The sequence below is a fragment of the Nycticebus coucang genome, chromosome X, assembly GCF_027406575.1.
Source record: "Nycticebus coucang isolate mNycCou1 chromosome X, mNycCou1.pri, whole genome shotgun sequence".
NCBI classification, from domain to species: Eukaryota; Metazoa; Chordata; class Mammalia; order Primates; family Lorisidae; genus Nycticebus; species Nycticebus coucang.
In genome coordinates this window covers 87919524-87939556 of record NC_069804.1, presented here as the reverse complement: position 1 = coordinate 87939556, position 20033 = coordinate 87919524, and the positions used below count along the sequence as shown (strand labels likewise).

Here is a 20033-nt window from a genome sequence, read left to right as displayed (position 1 = left end):
CAATCCCATTACTGTGTATCTATCCAGAAGGGGAGGAAAAAAACTTTTATTATAAAGACACTTGTACTAACCTGTTTATCGCAGCTCAATTTACAATCACTAAAATGTGGAAACAGTCTAAAAGCCCTTCAACCCAGGAATGGATTGGTATATGTATATCACGAAACACTATTTAGACATGACAAAAATGGAGATTTCGCAGCATTTGTACTAACCTGGATGGAGGTGGAACACATTATTCTTAGTGAAGCATCAGAGGAATGGAGAAGTATGAATCCTATGTATTCAACTTTGATATGGACAATTAATGACAATTAATGATATGGTGGGGCATGGGGGAAGGGGAAAGCAGAGAAGAAGGGAGGGGGTAAGGGAAAGAAAAATAAAAAAAGAAAATAGTGACAAATTATTACACAAATTGTATTTAATTTAGACCAAAATACATTACTTCAACATTAATTTTTAATTCAACTTGTTAATATGTTTAGGATATTGCATCCTCATTTATAAGTGAAATATGTTTGTAATTTCCCTTTAATAATATATTTTTCCAATTTTAATATCAGGTGTATCCAGATGAAGTAGAATGATTTTGAAGTATTTCTTTTTTTTCTGTTGTCTATACGATTCGACATGATCTGTTTTTTGGAATTATCTTCGATTTATATTTATAAATATTAGTTGTCTATTTTTTGAGACTTTGGGGAAAAAATAGGAAGTTAGCTGATGACTCCATACTAAACCTCAGAGTCAAAGCATTCTATAATAGACATACTCTTATTTGACAATGTGAATGTTACTTTTTTAGCATTATTAGTATTGCTCAATATTTCATTACAGCAATCATTTGATTTCTTTTCTGAATCTATTTATCTTCATTCATTCTTTATAACGTTTTCGTTTCTAGTTCTTATCTTAAACATTGTGTTATTAAATTTTAAGCCTTTTTGATTTTGTGAAGGCAAAAAGTGGAAACTGAATAAACACATGTATATGTAAAGAAAAATAAAAAGTAAAAAATTATTAATAAAATTGATAACTCTTGCCTGGACTAAACAGAAATATAAAAGTAAGTTCTCTAATAACTTCAAGCAGAACTGAAAAGAGGGAAATAACAATAGATACAAAAGAAACATCAAAAATATGCAAGGAGTACTATAAAAAAACTATGTAAATAAATTTGAAAATGTATAGGAAATGGACTGATACCTGTAATCACACCACCATACTAAACTCAATCAGAAAGAATTAGAAATTTTGATTAGACCTATATCAAGCACTGAAATTTCATCAACAAAACAATATCTTTGCCCCCCCCCAAAAAAACATGAAAAATATGGTTTCAGGCAGAATTCCACCAAACCTTTAAGGAGGAATTTTTCTCTATATTGTATAACCTATTTCACAACATAGAAGAGGAAATACTCCTCCCAAACATGTTTTACAAAGAAAATATCACTCTAATTCCAAATCCAGGGAAGAAAGGAACAAAAATGAAAACTATTAGCCAATATCGTTAATGTGTATTGATAAAAATAATTAAATAAAATCCTAGTAAACAGAATATAGTGACGCATTAAAAATTATTTCATATATATATACATACATATATATATATATATATATATATATATATATATATATATATATATATATGATAATCAAGTGGGTTTATACCAGGGATGCAAGGTTGGTTCAGTGTATGTAAATCCATAAATGTATAATTCACCACATAAATAAAATATAAAGCAAACATGAAATGATTTTCTCAATTGAAACAGAAGGTTTTTGACAGTATCCACCATCCTTTTTTAAAAGAACATTGAACAAGACTGGCTTAGGTGGGGCATTTGTTAAACTGGTAAAGGCCATCTACAACAAATCAATAGCCAATATCATACTGAATGGAATGAAACTGAAAGAATTTCCAGTTAGAACTGGAACTAGATAAAGTTTCTCATTATCACCACTGCTGTTCAACAGTGCTGCAAGAGTAAGATATCAAGTGTATACATACAGGGACAGAGGAGGTCAAAATCAATCTCTCTCTCTCTCACTCTCTCTCTCTCTCATAATCTTATACCTGGAAAATCCCAGGGACTCAACTACAAAGTTGTTAAAAGAGATAAAAAAAAATACAGTAATGTGTCAGGGTAGAAAATCAATGTCTACAAATTAGTAGTTTTCATATATGCCAATAAGAGACAAGCTGAGAATCAAATCTAAGACACAATACCCTTACAGCAGCTCCAAAGAAAGTGAAATACTTATGAATATATTTAACAAAGGATGTGAATAATCACTGTAAATAGGACTATGAAACCCTGAGATAAGTAATAGCAAAGGACATTAACAAATAGAATATATCATTCTCATGGCTGGGAAGAATCAACATTGTTAAAATGCCCATACTACCAAAAGCAATTTACAAATTCAATGCAATCTCTATTAAAGCACCACAGTTATACTTTAAAACTCTGGAAAAAAATAGTATTTCATTTTATATGGGACTTTGTGATGTGGGCTATTCTTACTGAAGTTAGGTGATATCTCAGAGTGGGGTTTTGATTTCCATTTCTCTGATGATTAGGGATGGTGAGCATATTTTAAATACTTGTTAGCCATTCATCTGTTACCTTTATAGAAGTTTATATTCAAGTCTTTTGCCCGTTCTAAAATGGGTTGTTGGCTTTTGTTGATTAATTTGAGTTCTCTGCAGATACTCGTGTATTAAATGTAAATATTTTATCCGGCATGAATCAACTTTTGTCATCAGTGAGAGGTACAGATTCAGGTTCATTTTTTTTTCTTTTTTATTGTTGGAGATTCATTGAAGGTACAAGAAATCAGGTTACACTGATGGCATTTGTTAGGTAAAGTCCCTCTTCTAATCGTGTCTTGCCCCCAAAAGTTGTGGCACACACCAAGACCCCATCCCCCTTCCTTCCCTCTCTCTGCTTTTCCTTTCTCACACCCCTCCCTCCTTCTTTCTCTCTCTGCTCTCCCCTTCCCCCACCCCCACCGTGTCATTAATTGTCCTCATATAAAAATTGAATACATGGGATTCTTCTTCTCCATTCTTGTGATGTTTTACTAAGAATAATGTGTTCCACTTCCATCCAGGTTAATACAAAGGCTGTAAAGTCTCCATTTTTTCAATGGCTGAATAGTATTCCATGGTGTACATTTACCACAGCTTATTGATTCATTACTGGGTTGGTGGGCATTTAGGATGTTTCCACATTTTGGCGATTGTAAATTGAGCTGCAATAAACAGTCTGGTGCAAGTGTCCTTATGATAAAAGGATTTTTTTCCTCCTGGGAAGATGCCCAGTAATGGGATTGCAGGATCAAATGGAAGGTCTAGCTTGAGTTTTTTGAGGGTTCTGCATACTTCCTTCTAAAAGATTATATTAGTTTGCAGTTCCACCAGCAGTGTAAAAGTGTTCTCTTCTCTCCACATCCACGCCAGCATCTGCAGTTCTGAGATTTTGTATTGTGGGCCATTCATGCTGGGGTTAGATGGTATCTTAGGGTGGTTTTGATTTGCATTTCTCTAAGAATTAGGGATTATGAGCATTTTTCCATATGTTTGTTAGCTTTTTGTTTCTCTTCTTTAGAGAAGGTTCTATTCATGTCTCTTGCCCCATTGATATATGGGATTGTTGGCTTTTTTCAGGTAGATTAATTTGAGTTGTCTATACATCTTAGTTATCAAGCCTTTGTCTGATTCAAAATATGCAAATAAACTTTCCCATTATGTAGGTTGTCTATTTGCTTTGGTTGTTGTCTCCTTGGCTGTACAGAATCTTTTCAGTTTAATTAAGTCCTATTTGTTTATTTTTGTTGTTGTTGTTGTTGCAATTGCCACATTCTTCTTCATGAAGTCTTTCCCCAGGCCAATATCTTCCAGTGTTTGTCCTATTCCTTTGACGATTTTTATTGTTTTATGTCTTAAATTTAAGTTCTTTATGCATCTTGAATCAGTTTCTGTGAGGGAAGAAAAGTGTGGGTCCAGTTTCAGTCTTTTACATGTGGATTTCCAGTTCTCCCAGCACCGTTTATTGAATGAAGAGTCTTTTCCCCCAAGGTATGTTCTTGTTTGGTTTATCGAAGATTAGGTAGCTGTAGGATGTTAGTTTAATTTCCTGGTTTTCTAATTGATTCCAAATGTCTATGTATTTTTGTGCCAGTACCATGCTGTCTTGACCACTACGGCCTTTTAGTACAACCTAAAATCTGGTATGGTGATGCCCCTGGCTTTGTTTTTATTACTAAGAACTGCCTTAGCTATGTGGGTTTTTTGCTGGTTCAATACAAAACGCAGAATCATTTTTCCAAGTCTTGAAATAGGATGTTGGTATTTTAATAGGGATGACGTTGAATCGGTAGATTGCTTTGGGAAGTATAGACATTTTAACCATGTTGATTCTTCCCAGCCATGAGCATGGTATGTTCTTCCATTTGTTAAAGTCTCGTGCTATTTTCTTTCTTAGGGTTTCATAATTTTCTTTCTAGAGGTCCTTCATCTCTTTTGTTAGATATATTCCTAAGTATTTCATTTTCTTTGGGGCTATGGTGAAAGGAGTTGTGTTCTTAATTAACCTCTAATCTTGGCTGTTCTTGGAATATACAAAGGCAACTGCTTTGTAGACAATGATTTATATCCTGAGTCATTACTGTATTTTTTGATGACTTCCAGGAGTGTTGTGGTTGACACTGTGGGGCTTTCTAAGTATAAGATAATATCATCATCAAAGAGGAGAGTTTGACCACCTCTGCTCCCGTTTGGATGCCCTTTATTTCCTTGTCTTGCCTAATTGTATTGGCTAGAACTTCCAGCACTATGTTGAATAGTAATGTTGGCAGAGGACTACCTCTTCTGGTTCCAATTCTAAGAGGAAAAGCTTTCGGTTTAGCTCCATTCAGTAAAATATTAGCTGTGGGTTTGTCATAGATAGCTTCAATCAGTTTAAGAAATGTGCCACATATGCCTATACTCTTCAGTGTTCTAATTAGAAAAGGATGCTGAATTTTATCAAACTCTTTTTCTGTATCTACTGAGAGGATCATATGGTTGTTGGTTTTGTTTCTGTTAATAAGGTGCATAATGATTATGGATTTGGGTATGTTAAACCAGCCTTGCATCCCTGGGATGAAACCTACTGGATCATGATGTATGACTTTTTGGATGATAAGCTGTAATGTATTGGCTAGAATTTTGTTGAGAATTTTTGCATCTATATTCATTAGTAATATTGGTCTGAAATTCTCCTTTTTAGTTATTTTTTCCCTGGTTTTCGTATCAGGGTGATGTTTGCTTCATAGAACGTGTTGGTGAAGATGCCTCCCTCCTCAAGTTTTTGGACTAATTTCTGCAGTATGGGAATAAGCTCCTCCTTGAAGATTTAATAGATTTCTGGTGTGAAGCCATCTGGACCAGGAATTTTTCTGTTGGAAGATTTTTTATAGTTTCTTTAATCTCAGTGCTTGAAATTTGTCTGTTCAGGAGCTCTATTTCTTCCTGGCTAAGTCTTGGGAGAGGGTGTGATTCCAAATATTGATCCATTTCCTTCACATTGTCAAAATTATGGGCATAGAGTTTCTGGTAGTATTCAGAGTAATCTCTTGTATCTCCGTGGCATCAGTTGTTATTTCCCCTTTATCATTTCTGATTGAGGTTACTAGAATTTTTGTTTTTTATTAAATCATAGCTGTATACATTAATGCAATCATGAGATACAATGTGCTGGTTTTATATACAACTTGAAATGTTTTCATCAATCTAGTTAACATAGCCTTCATGGCATTTTCTTAGTTATTGAGTTAAGACAGTTATATTCTACAGCTAACAAATTTCACATGTACCCTCCCTCTTCTAGTTAGTCTGGCCAAAGGTTTATCTATTTTATTAATTTTTTAAAAAATCAACTCCTTGTTTCATTAATTTTATGATTGATTCTTTTATTTTCAATTTCATTAATCTCTGATTTGATTTTTGGATATTTATTTTCTCCTTCTGGGTTTAGGCTTAGATTGTTCTTCTTTTTCCAGTTCCATAAGATGGCCTGTGAGTTTGTTGGTGTGCTCTATTTCTGTTTTTCGAATGTAGGCATATAAACCAATAAATTCTCCTCTCAGAACTGCTCTTACAGGATCCCACAGGTTTTCATCGCTTGTGTCTTCATTTTTTGTTATGCTCAAGGAATTCAACAACCTCCTCTTTTATTTCTTTCTACACCCAACTATCACTGAACAGAAGGTTGTTGAATTTCCATGCCTCTGTGTGGATTGAACGTTTTTGTTGGAGTTGAGTTCCACTTTTAGTGCATTGTGCACTGAGAAGATACAAGGTAAAATTTCAATTCTTTTGACTCTGTTGAGTTTTACTTTGTGTCCTAGGATATGATCAATTTTAAAGACTGTTCCATGGGGCGATGAGAAAAATGTATATCCTTTATCTTTGGGATGGAGTGTTCTGTAAGGTTCTATCAACCACAGTTAATCTAGGATCTCATTTAAGTCCCATATAACTTTGCTTAATTTCTGTTTAGAGGATCTTTCCAGCTCTGTGAGAGGAGTGTTAAAGTCACCTGTTACTATGGCGTTATAGGACATCATGTTGCTCAGACTTATTTAAAGTCTGTTTCAAGAATCTGGGAGCGGGGGAGAGAAAAGATGGTGGACTGAAGCCAGACTTCAACAGAGGCTCCTGTTCAGAAGGAGAGTTAAGGGACAAAAATTTAGTAAGTATCCTGGTGGATTTGATCTGCACCAAGAGAGAAGGTTCAAGAATGCACACCAACACTGCTGAGGCAAGCTGTGATCACAAGGACACAAACAAAAGGTACAAAATCCATCACCAAGCAGAGGGGAGTCCTCCTCCCCCATAAGACTGGCTCAAGAGCCCCACAATTAAACAAACAGGCAGAAATTAAAGGCCATCCCACTGCACTCTACGGGAGAGACCGTCTAAAAACTGGACCTACCTCCCCTACTAGGGTGCCATGGCGTTCTCCTGCCAGGCATAAAACTGTATAAAACTTTAAATATCCTTTGCCGGCAACCTTGAACCCCCAACACTACCCTTCCACTCACACTGAGGTTTGGAGTCCTGTCCCCCAGGAGTGTGGATTCTTGGGTGATTTCTCAAGGGGAGTGGACAGTCCCCAAGCTGCAACTGGTCAGCGCTGACTCTGAGGCATGCAAGTGAGGAGAGGGCACCCAGCTGAGGGGGATTCACGCCTCGGTGGCACTTCCCTGCAGTGTGGTGCAGCAGCCCTCCCCAGGCAACAATACAGCCAGGCATAAAACTGAATAAAACTCTAGGTTCCCTGCTGAGCTCCCAGCACTCCACCCCACTCTCACTCGGTGTCTGGGGGCCTGTCCCCCAGGAGTTTGGATCCTTGGTTGATTTCTCGACGGGACTGCACAGTGCCCGAGCTGCGACTGGTCAGTGCTGAATCTGAGACATGCGAGTGAGAAGAGGGCACTCTGCTGAGGGGTAGTCAAGCCTTGGAGGCACTTCCCTGTGGTGCGGTGCAGCAGCCCTCCCCCGGCAACAATACAGCCAGGCATAAAACTGAATAAAACTCTAGATTCCCTGCTGAGCTCCCAGCACTCCCCTCCTCTCTCACACGGGGTCTGGGGTCCTGTCCCCCAAGAGTTCAGACCATTGGAAGATCTCTCAAGGGGTGTGGACAGAGCATAAACTGTGGCCGGTCAGTGCTGACTCTGGGGCATGAGACAGAGGAGAAAAGGGTCGGCTGGGTGCCCACACCAGAGTGGCAGTTCCTGGAGACAAATCAACAACCATTTTTTCTTTAAGAGCAAAATGGCTCACTTCTGGATATTCTGAAGCCACACCCCCTGTCTCCCTGGGCAACCAGAGGAGGCCACCAGTGAGCAAAGGATTTGCCTGACGCTGCTCACAAACCAGGGAAGCTTCCAGGGCAGGGCCAACTCAGAGAGGTAATCGGACACAAACCTCCAGCAGCAAAGTCATTTGAACTCAGAACAGCCCATCTTCTGCAGGCGATTTTAGCAGAAACAGAGACAGAATCCTGCAAAGTTGTCTGTTCTGTTCTGTTTTGTTCTGTTAGCAACATCAATCAGGGACGGGGCTAAGCCTAAGTGAACACCTCCCCCCACCATCTGCATCAAGCACTCAAAGATGTCAGGCCCCACTTACTCCTGCTAGATAGCAGCAGACTGCAGGGGCCTGGCAGATTTCCTTGCAATTCAGGCAGGTGCAAACCCCTGGAGGATCTGTTCACTACAGGCAACTGGGTTAGCCATCTGCAGAGATACCAGTGACTGGGTCTGACAGAGGGGCAAAGTGGGGAAGGAGACATCAACCTTCCCAGACTGATCTATTTGCTAGGTGGCTCTTCCTGACTCCACGCAGCACTGGAGTAAGCCACATCAGAGTAGTCACCAGACCCCTGTGATCCAGTTCCCAGAGACCTCTTGAACTCTCCCACCTGAGACAGGTGCCAATTGAGACACTCCATTTGGACATTTTGAACTGAACTAATAGACACAGGACTTTTCAGGCGGTGCCCTGGATATGCGGTTGTAGGAAGGATTGATTTTCCTTTCCCAATTGGTGCCAGAGGTGGGCGGGCTGGGTGACTTATTTGCTGGTTTTTCCACACAGCTGAGACTTCAAGCCAGAGTAAAAGTTACAATAGGATTGAACAGAAACCAGCTGAAAATAATACAGAACCACTTCACCTCACCACACAAGACAGGGCCCCAGTTTCTCAGGACACAACACTGTACTATGGGGCCCTCGATAAAGCCCCAGGGGAAAAATCAAAGGGAGTAAAATAACCATGGGGCGGAATCAGCGGAAAAACTCTGGTAACATGAATAACCAGAATAGATCAACACTCCCAAGGAAAGATATGGCAGATGTAATTGAAGATCCCATTCATAAAACACTGGCTGAGATGTCAGAAATCGAATTCAGAATTTGGATTGCAGACAAGATTAACAAGGCAGAATTAGGAATTCGAGGAGAAATTCAAAAGTTGTCTCAAGAATTTAATGAATTTAAAGACAAAACAACCAAAGACTTAGACACACTGAAGCAAGAATTTACAGCCCTCAAAGATATGAAAAATACAGTAGAATCCCTCAGCAACAGAATGGAGCAAGCAGAAGAGAAGTTTTCTGACATTGAAGATAAAGTCTTCGAACACTCCCAATCTCTCAAAGAGGAAGAGAAATGGAGAGCAAAAACGGATTATTCACTCAGAGAACTCGGGGATAATTCGAAGAAAAGCAATATACGAATAATTGGGATTTCTGAGAATGATGAAGGGGCCTCGATGGGCACAGAGGCCCTTCTGCATGAAATAATGAAAGAAAATTATGCAGACATGCCTAAACAATGTGAAATTCAGATAGCAGACAGCTTCAGAACCACAGCATTTTCAACCCCAAGAAGTCATACCCCAGGCATATCATAATTAGCTTCACTGAAGTTAATATGAAAGAGAAGATTCTCAAAGCAGCCCGGTGAAAGAAAACCATTATGTACAAAGGAAAGAATATTAGAATAACTGCAGATCTCTCTGCTGAAACTTTTCAAGTAAGAAGAGGGTGGTCATCGACTTTTAACCTCCTAAAGCAAAATAACTTTCAACCCAGGATCTTGTATCCAGCTAAACTGAGTTTCATTTATGATGGATAAATTAAATACTTCAATGACATTCATATGTTGAAAAAATTTGCCATAAGTAAACCAGCTCTTCAGGATATTCTCAGACCTATCCTCCACAATGACCAACCCAATCCTATACCACAAAAGTAAACTCACTAAAAAACTACGGATCAAACTCCAACTTCCACACTGGTGAAAGGATTAAAAATGTCCACTGGACCTTTGAAAACCTCGATACCCAAAATTCCACCAGACTTATCAATGTGAACGGCTTGAACTGTCATTAATGTGAACGGCTTAAAATGTCCTTTAAAGAGGCATAGGTTAGCTGACTGGATACAAAAACTCAAGCCAGATATTTGTTGCATACAAGAGTCACAGCTTAACTTAAAAGACAAATACAGACTCAGGGTGAAAGGATGGTCATCCATATTTCAGGCAAATGGTAATCAGAAAAAGAGTAGGTGTTGCAATTTTATTTGCAGATACAGTAGGTTTAAACCAACAAAAGTAAGGAAGGACAAGAATGGTCACTTCATATTTGTTAAGGGTAATACGCAATATGATGAGATCTCAATTATTAATATCTATGCACCCAACCAGAATGCACCTCAATTTATAAGAGAAACTGTAACAGACATGAGTAACTTGATTTCCTCCAGCTCCATAATCGTCAGAGGTTTCAACACTCCTTTGTCAGTGTTGGATCAATCCTCCAGAAAGAAGCTGAGCAAAGAAATCTTAGATTTAAAAGTAACCATCCAATATTTAGATTTAGCAGACATCTACAGAACAGTTCATCCCAACAAAAGTGAATACACATACTTCTCATCAGTCCACGGAACTTACTCCAAAATTGACCACATTTTAGGTCACAAGTCTAATCTCAGTAAATTTAAAGGAATAGAAATTATTCCATGCATCTTCTTGGACCATCATGGAATAAAACTTGAATTGAGTAACAACAGGAATCTGCATACCCATACAAAAACATGGAAGTTAAATAACCTTATGCTGAATGATAGCTGGGTCAGAGATGAGATTAAGAAAGAAATCGCCAATTTTTTTGGAACAAAAATGACAATGAAGACACAAACTATCAGAACCTCCGGGACACGGCAAAGGCAGTTCTAAGAGGGAAATTTATAGCACTGCAAGCCTTCCTCAAGAGAACGGAAAGAGAGGAAGTTAACAACTTAATGGGACATCTCACGCAACTGGAAAAGGAAGAACATTCCAACTCCAAACCCAGTGCAAGAAAAGAAATAACCAAAATTAGAGCAGAATGAAATGAAATTGAAAACAAAAGAATAATACAAGAGATCAATAAATCAAAAAGCTGGTTTTTTGAAAAGGTCAATAAAATAGATAAACCTCTGGCCAACCTAATCAGAAAAAAAAGAGTAAAATCTCTACTATCATCAATCAGAAACAACAAAGATGGAATAACAACAGACTCGTCAGAAATCCAAAAAATCCTCAATGAATATTACAAGAAACTTTATTCCCAGAAATATGAAAATCTGAAGGAAATTGACCGATACTTGGAAGCACGTCACCTTCCAAGACTTAGCCAGAATCAAGTGGAAATACTGAGCAGGCCCATATCAAGTTCAGAAACAGCATCAACTATACAAAACCTCCCTAAAATGAAAAGCACGGGACCAGATGGTTTCACGTGAGAAATCTACCTAACCTTTTAAAGAGGAATTAGTACGTGCATTACTCAACCTGTTCCAAAAGGTAGGAAAAGAAGGAAGACAACCCAACACGGTCTAGGAAGCAAACATCACCCTGATCCACAAACCAGGAAAAGACCCAACAAGAAAAGAAAATTATAGACCAATATCACTAATAAATATAGATGCAAAAATATTCAACAAGATCCTAACAAACAGAATCCAGCAACACATCAAACAAATTATAATTCATGACCAGTTGGTTTTATCCCAGGGTCTCAAGGCTGGTTCAATATCCGTAAATCTATAAATGTAATCCAGCACATAAACAAATTAAAAAACAAAGACCATATGATTCTCTCAATTGATGCAGAAAAAGCTTTTGATAATATCCAGCATCGCTTCATGATCAGAACACTGAAGAAAATTGGTCTAGAAGGGACTTTCCTTAAACTGATAGAGGCCATCTACAGCAAACCCACAGCCAATATCATATTGAATGGAGTTAAATTGGAATCATTTCCACTCAGATCAGGAATCCAGACAAGGCTGCCCATTGTCTCCATTGCTTTTTAAAATTGTAATGGAAGTTTTAGCCACCGCAATTAGGGAAGAAAAGGCGATCAAGGGTATCCATATAGGGTCAGAAGAGATTAAACTTTTGCTCTTCACAGATGATATGATTGTGTATATGGAAAACACTAGGGACTCTACTACAAAACTCCGAGAAGTGATCAAGGAACACAGCAGCGTCTCAGGTTACAAAATCAACATCCATAAATCCGTAGCCTTTATATACACCAACAATAGTCAAGTTGAAAAAGCAGTTAAGGACTCTATCCCATTCACAGTAGTGCCGAAGAAGATGAAATATTTGGGAATTTACCTAACAAAAGACGTGAAAGATCTCTATAAAGAGAACTATGAAACTCTAAGAAAAGAAATAGCTGAAAATGTTAACAAATGGAAAAACATACCATGCTCATGGCTGGGAAGAATCAACATTATTAAAATGTCCATACTACCCAAAGCAATATATAATTTTAACGCACTCCCTATTAAAGCTCCGCTGTCATACTTTAAAGATCTTGAAAAAACAATACTTCGTTTTATATGTAATCAGAGAAAACCTCGAATAGCTAAGACATTATTCAGAAATAAAAACAAAACAGGAGGAATCACAGTACCAGACCTCAGACTTTACTACAAATTGATAGTGATCAAAACAGCATGGTATTGGCACAAAAACAGAGAAGTAGATATCTGAAACAGAATAGAGAACCAAGAGATGAATCCAGCTACTTACTGTTATTTGATCTTTGACAAGCCAATAAAAGCATTCAGTGGGGGAAAGATTAACTATTTAACAAATGGTGCTGGGTAAACTGGCTGGTAACCTGCAGAAGACTGGGATTGGACCCACACCTTTCACCATTAACTAAGATAGACTCTCATTGGATTAAAGATTTAAACTTAAGAAATGAAACTATAAAAATACTAGAGGAGATTGCAGGGAAAACCCTTGAAGAAATCTGGATGGGCGAGTATTTTATGAGGAGCACCCCCCCAAGCAATTGAAGCAGCTTCAAAAATACACTACTGGGACTTGATCAAACTAAAAAGCTTCTGCACAGCCAAGAACACAGTAAGTAAAGCAAGCAAACAGCCCTCAGAATGGGAGAAGATACCTGCAGGTTATATCTCTGACAAAGGATTAATAACAAGAATCCACAGAGAACTCAAACGCATCAGGAAGAAAAGAAAACAAGGGATCCCATCGCAGGCTGGGCAGGGGATGTGAAGAGAAACTTCTCTGAAGAAGACAGGCGCGTGGCCTTCAGACATATGAAGAAATGCTCATCATCTTTAATCATCAGAGAATTGCAAATCAAAACTACTTTGAGATATCATCTAACTCCAGTGAGACTAGCCTATATCACAAAATCTCAAGACCAGAGATGTTGGCGTGGATGCAGAGAAAAGGGAACACTTCTGCACTGCTGGTGGGAATGCAAATTAATACATTCCTTTTGGAAAGATATATGGAGAACACTCAGAGATCTAAAAATAGATCTGCCATTCAATCCTGTAATTCCTCTGTGGGGCATATACCCAAAAGACCAAAAATCACAACATAAAAAAGATATTTGTACCAGAATGTTTATTGCAGCCCAAATCATAATTGCTAAGTCATGGAAAAAGCCCAGGTGCCCATCGATCCACGAATGGATTAATAAATTGTGGTATATGTACACCATGGAATATTATGCAGCCTTAAAGAAAGATGGAGACTTTACCTTCTTCATGTTTACATGGGTGGAGCTGGAACATATTCTTCTTAGTAAAGTATCTCAAGAATGGAAGAAAAAGTACCCAATGTACTCAGCCCTACTTTGAAACTAATTGGGGCTTTCACATGAAAGCTATAACCCAGTTACAACCTAACAATAGGGGGAAGTGGGAAAGGGAGGGGAGAGATGGGGGTGGTGGGTAGAGGGAGGGGATTGGTGGGATTATACCTGTGGTGCATCTTACAGGAGTATTTGCGAAACTTGGTAAATGTAGAATGTAAATGTCTTGGCACAGTAACTGAGATAATGCCAGGAAGGCTATGTTAACCATCATGATGAAAATGTGTCAAATGGTCTATGATTCGAGTGTATGATGCCCCATGATCATATCAATGTACACAGCTATGATTTAATAAAAAAAAGAAAGAAAAGAAAAAGTGAAACATTTAGAACTAGAATATTAAAGCCATGAATAACTTTTGTTTCCAATCAGGTAGTCCTTTTTCTTTTAGAAACTGAATCAACAAAATAATTATCAAAAAGTTTTTAAGCTGTTCTTTGGTCCCATAGTTTAAACATGCATAAAATCTATATGTTTATATACATGGTGGACATAAAGTTGATGTACAATTTGTACACTTAATATTTGAAACTTAGATTTTATTTTTTAATACCACCGTAAGTGTGGCTGTAACAAGGCATATATGTAAATTTAAGGAAGGAAAATGGTACTTTTTAGATAGAAAAGACAGATGTACCAGAGCACAGGAAAGACCTTGGCTACTGAGAGAAAACCTGGATCAGGTCTGTCTAAGACACAGGAACCACGAGTGCTGAAGGAGTTAACTGCAGCGCTGGTGCTTTACCTCTGATTGTGGAGCTGTAAACGCTATAATAATATTTCTCTTCTGCCTTGACACTAGAACTTAGTGCACATATTCCCATTCCTTGGATTAATAAATAGGAATTGGAATTAAAAAAAAAAAAGAATGTTGGAGCATTTAAGTTGGGTGTACAAATATATAGAATTGAAACATCTTCTTGTATTTTTCCTTTGACCAATATAAAGTGATAATCTTTGTATTTTTTGACTTTAGTTGCTTTAAATCCACATGTATCTGAAATTAAGATTGAAACTCCTCCTTTCTTCTGAATTCCATTTGCCTGAACAATTGTCTTCCAATCCTTAACTCAGAGTTTTAATTTGTCTTTTGAAGCTAGGTATGTTTCCTGCAGACAGCAAATGGATGGCTTGTGTTTTTTACTGCAGTCAGCCAATTGATTACTCTTTAGTGGGAAATTCAAGCCATAAACATTTATTGAGATAATTTATAAGTGTGGTAATGTTCTATTCATCTTAGTTTGTGAGAGTCAATTGCTTAATTTTATATTCTGCATCATTGTGGAAGTTAGTTTCTGTCCTTTAATTTCTGAGTTCTTATTTTGCTGTTGATCCATTGTGATGGTAAATGTGTAGAACAGGTTGAAGTATTTCGTGTAGAGCTGGTCTTGTGGCAAATTTGCTCAATGTTTGTATATCAGAAAATGATTTGATTTCTCTGTCAATTTTAAAGCTCAGGTTAGCAGGATTTAAAATGCCTGGCTGGAAATTGTTCTGTTTGTATAGATTAAAGGTAGATGACCATTGTCTTCTTGCTTGAAAAGTTTCAGTAGAGAATTCTGCAGTCACCCTGATGGATTTGCCCCTGTAGGTCAACTGGTACTTACTCCTGGCAGCTTGAATAATCTTTTATTTTTGTCTTGACTTTGGACAGGTTCATCACAATGTGTCTTGAAGAAGCTGAGTTAGAGTTGGGGTGATTTTGGGTCTGATATTGCTCTGAAAGGAGTATGTCAGAATTGTTGGTAATATTTGGGAAATTTTCATTTATAATATTCTCTAGAATGGCTTCCAATAGCCTGGGGCATTCTTCTACCCCTTTTGGAATCCCTATTACTCATATGTTTGAATGCTTCATAAAGTCTCATAATTCTGTCAGTAAGTGTTCTGTTTCTCTATTTTATTTTCTATCTCTTTAACTATCTGAGTTATCACAAGAGCTTTGTCCTCTACCGCTGAGGTCCTTTCTTCTACATGGTCTAATATGTTGTTGATACTTTCTATTGCATCTTTAAGTTCCCTAATTGACTGCTTCAGTTCCTTCAGCTCTGCAATATATTTTCTATATTCTTCATATCATTCATCTCTTATTTGAACCTGTTTTGTGATTTCCTTTTGGATATTTTCCACTTTATCAGCAGTTTCTTTAATTGTTGCCATAATTTCCTTCCTTGTTTTCATCATTTGTATTCTAAATTTCCCTTCTGTAATTCCTAACATTTCTTTATAGCTGGAATCCTCTGCAGTAGCTACCTCACGGTCCCTTGGGTGGGTTGCCCTGGACTGGTTTTTCATGTTGTCAGGATATTTATACTAATACTTTCTCATGAGTGTTTTCTTTTATCTGTTTCATTGCCATAAATTTCCTTTCACTTCCTCTTGCTCTTCAAGTTACTGTGCCTCTGGCCTAGGGTTTCAATGAGTCCTTTTGGTACAGGACCAGAAAAATAAGAAGATTGAAGAGCAAGAAGGGAAAAAAAAAGAGAGAGAGAAAAGAGAAAGGTGAAGGGGTGTGTAAAATGAAATATTGACAAAAATAAGAGAGCCACAGTAAGAGGGAGACAGGAGCAATATAGGTGTAAAGTAGAATAATTTGGTCAAACCTTAAAACCCCCAACCTCTAGGAGTGCCATTTTGGGTGGTTCCCTTGAGGTTAGTAGCTCATTGCTAGTCTGTTCAGACACAGTACTCAACCTCCACCAAGTAGAGAGGAAAGAAAAAAATGCTACAAATCAAACCAAAACAAGCAAACAGATATTTTATGAGATAAAATTTGGGGAAAAAAACAAATAATAGGGGTAGAAACACTAGCACAAATGAAGTTATAATCATAAAAGAAGGCACCAATGGAGGGGGAAGGGCACGATGGCTAACTAAACGCAGCTTCCTAAACAGACTCCTGTCCAATAGGAACTATAACGTCCAGAAACAGCCCAATTAAGATGAAGACTGGGAGCCCAGCCAAGAGAGAAATGATAACTGCAGGTCACCTCTGCTAAGGGAAGCTGCGACTCCAAGAAACCAAGCTTCAGGTACAAAATTCATCTGAAAGGAAAAGTGTCCATCCCCTCCCCCAAGAAAGCTGTGGGCTTTTTGCTTTTCTGTCTCCTTTCTATTTTCTCTTCATTTGCTCCTGAAGGTTTTCTACAGACAAGTGGTGAACTGTGGACCTCTTGTCTCACCCCATGCGTGAGTGCTAAGGGAAGTGGGGACTACTTCCTCAGAGGGAACCTGCTGTGACTTTGAACACTTTCTTGCTAGGTAGAAAAATTGAACTAAAGTCTTACCTGCCATTCTGAACTTCCGGCACACCCTTCCCTCCTTACCTGATGAACCAGAAGCCTAACCACTGCTGAGACTGAGGGAAGAAGTTCTTGAGCAGTGCTCCCTCTGTCTGCCGGACCAAGCGCCACCCAGCAAGAGACTCTGGGGACCATGCCGAGCCCACCCTCACCAGGGACTCCTTCAACAACCATACGGCCCTGTGGCCACCCCAGCCAGGGAGTCCGCTGGCAACAACCCGGTCATGCTCCCCACGCCCACCTGGCCTCTGTAAGACTGCCCAAGCCAGGGACTCACTGGCAACCACATGGCCCATTGACCTGTGCCTGCCATGGCCAGGAAATCCACCGGCAACCAGCGGTTCCATGCCCCACACCCCCCGGGACTCCATACGCCCAACCCAGCTAAGGACTTTGGACAACAGTACAGCCCAGCAACCCGTGCCTGCCCAGGCCAGGGACTCCACCGGCAACCACATGGCCCCATGCCACGTGCCTGCCGGGATTCCGCATGAACGTCCCAGTCATGGACTTCGCCAGCAACCACACAGCCCCAAGCACCATGCCCACTGGGCCTCCACACACCCATTGCAGCCAGGGACATTGCTGGCAACTGCATGGCCTCATGCTTCAGGCCCGCCGGTCCTCCACACACCCACCCCAGACAGGGACTTCCCAGCAACAGCATGGCCCTGCACACTACACCTGCCAGGCCTCCACACACCCACCCCAGCCAGGGCCGCCACTGGCAACTATGCAGCCCCGCACTCTGCACCCACCGGGCCTCCACCCAACATGGCCAGGAACTCCACGAGCCATGCAACCCATGTCCTCCCTCCTGTACCCTCATTGCCTCCTTCCAGGCCCACCCGTCTGATCAGAAACTCTGGTAGCCACAAGACCCACGCCCTCCCTCCAGAGCCCACCTCTGTGCATAGCCCTCCTCCTGGCCTGAGATGGCTGGAGCCTGGGGCTCTCTGTGCCAAAATCAATGGGCGCCAGGCACTCAAAGAGCCGTGTGCATTGCCCCCCGCCCTGTTGCTCAATGCTGGTGTGCCACACTCCAGAGCTGCTCCCACAGCCAGAATTTTCTGGCTGGGGCTCCCATAGGACCTACACAGGGTCATTCCCTGCAAAGATTCAGCAACAATAGAGTGATCCTGCCAGGATTTAATCTTGGAGAGACCTCTCCCCAATTATGAAGATGGCCAGAAGCAATGGTGAACAACAATAATGGGGTGGAATCAATGGAAAAACTATGGCAATATGAATAATCAGAGTAGATTAACTCCCCCAAAGAACAACAAAGCAGACACAGCACAAGATCCCATGCATAAACAAGTGGCTGAGATGTCAGAAATCGAATTCAGAATCTGGATAGCAAATAAAAAGAAATTAGAATTCTAAGCAGTAATCCACAAGACATCTCAAGAATTCAACAAATTGAAAGACCAAATGAACAAAAATTTTGACACATTGAGACAAGTAGTTGCAGTTCTCTAAGATCTGAGAAATACAGTAGAATCCCTAAGTAACAGAATGGAATAAGCAGAAGAAAGAATTTCTGACATTGAAGACAAAGCTTTTGAAAGCTCCCAAACTTTCAATGAGGAAGAGAAATGGAGGGCAAAAACAGATCGCTCTCTCAGAGAGCTCTGGGATAATTTGAAAAAAAACATATTTGCCTTATAGGGATCCCCGAAAGTGATGAAGTGGCTTCACAAGGCACTGAGTCTCTTCTTAATGAGATTATGAAAGAGAAATTTCTAGACATGCCAAGAGATTCTGAAATTCAGATGGCAGACAGTTTCAGAACTCCACCATGACTGAACCTGAATAAGAAATTCCCCAGACACATCATAATCAATTTCACTAAAGTTAATATGAAGGAGAAAATTCTGAAAGCAGCCAGATGTAAGAAAACCATAACCTACAAGCGGAAGAATATTAGAAAAACTGCAGATCTCTCTGCTGAAAACTTTCAAGCTAGAAGAGGATGGTCATCAACATTTAATCTCCAAAAACAAAATAACTTTCAACCCAGGATCCTGCATCCAGATAAACTGAGTTTCATTTATGATGGAGAAATTAAATACTTTAATGACATTCACATATTGAACAAGTTTGCCATAACTAAACCAGCTCTCCAGGATATTCTCAGACCTATCCTCCATAAAGACAAGCACAATCCTATACCACAAAAGTAAACTCACCCAGAAACTTTTGATCAAATTCCAACTTCCACAGTGGCAAAAAGTTTAAAAATGTCCATGGGACTTTTGAAAGGCTTATCAATATTCTCAATTAATGTGAATGGTTTAAATTGCCCTCAGAAGAGGCACAGGTTGGCTGACTGGATACAAAAACCCCGGCCATATATCTGCCACATACAAGAATCTCATCTTACCTTAAAAGATAAATATAGACTCAAGGTGAAGGGATGGTCATCTATATTCCAGTCAAATGGAAAGCAGAAAAAAGCAGGTGTTTCAATCCGATTCGCAGATACAATAGGCTTTAAACCAACCAAAATAAGGAAGGATAAAGATGGACACTTCATATTTGTTAAAGGTAATACTCAACATGATGAGATTTCAATTATTAATATTTATGACCCCAACCAGAATGTATATCAATTGATAAGAGAAACTCTAACAGACATGAGCAACTTGATTTCCACCAGTTCTGTAGTAGTCAGAGATTTTAACACCCTTTTAGCAGAGTTAGATAGATTCTTCAAAAAGAAGCTGAGCAAAGAAATTTTGGATTTAAACTTAACCATTCAACATCTGGATTTAACAGACATCTACAGAACATTTCATCCCAACAAAACTGAATACACTTTCTTCTCATCAGCCCACATAACATACTCCAAAATTGATCACATCCTAGGTCACAAATCTAACCTGAGCAAATTTAAAAAAATAAAAATTATTCCTTGCATCTTTTCAGACCGTCATGGAATAAAAGTTGAACTCAATAACAACAGGA

General features: G+C 39.1%; 1 pseudogene; it reads right to left on the bottom strand.

Annotated features, from left to right (window-relative positions):
- The window catches only part of LOC128576892 (60S ribosomal protein L22-like 1), a 70295-nt pseudogene extending 52936 nt beyond the window's left edge, over positions 1 to 17359 (bottom strand).
- Between the last annotated feature and the right edge of the window lie 2674 nt (positions 17360 to 20033).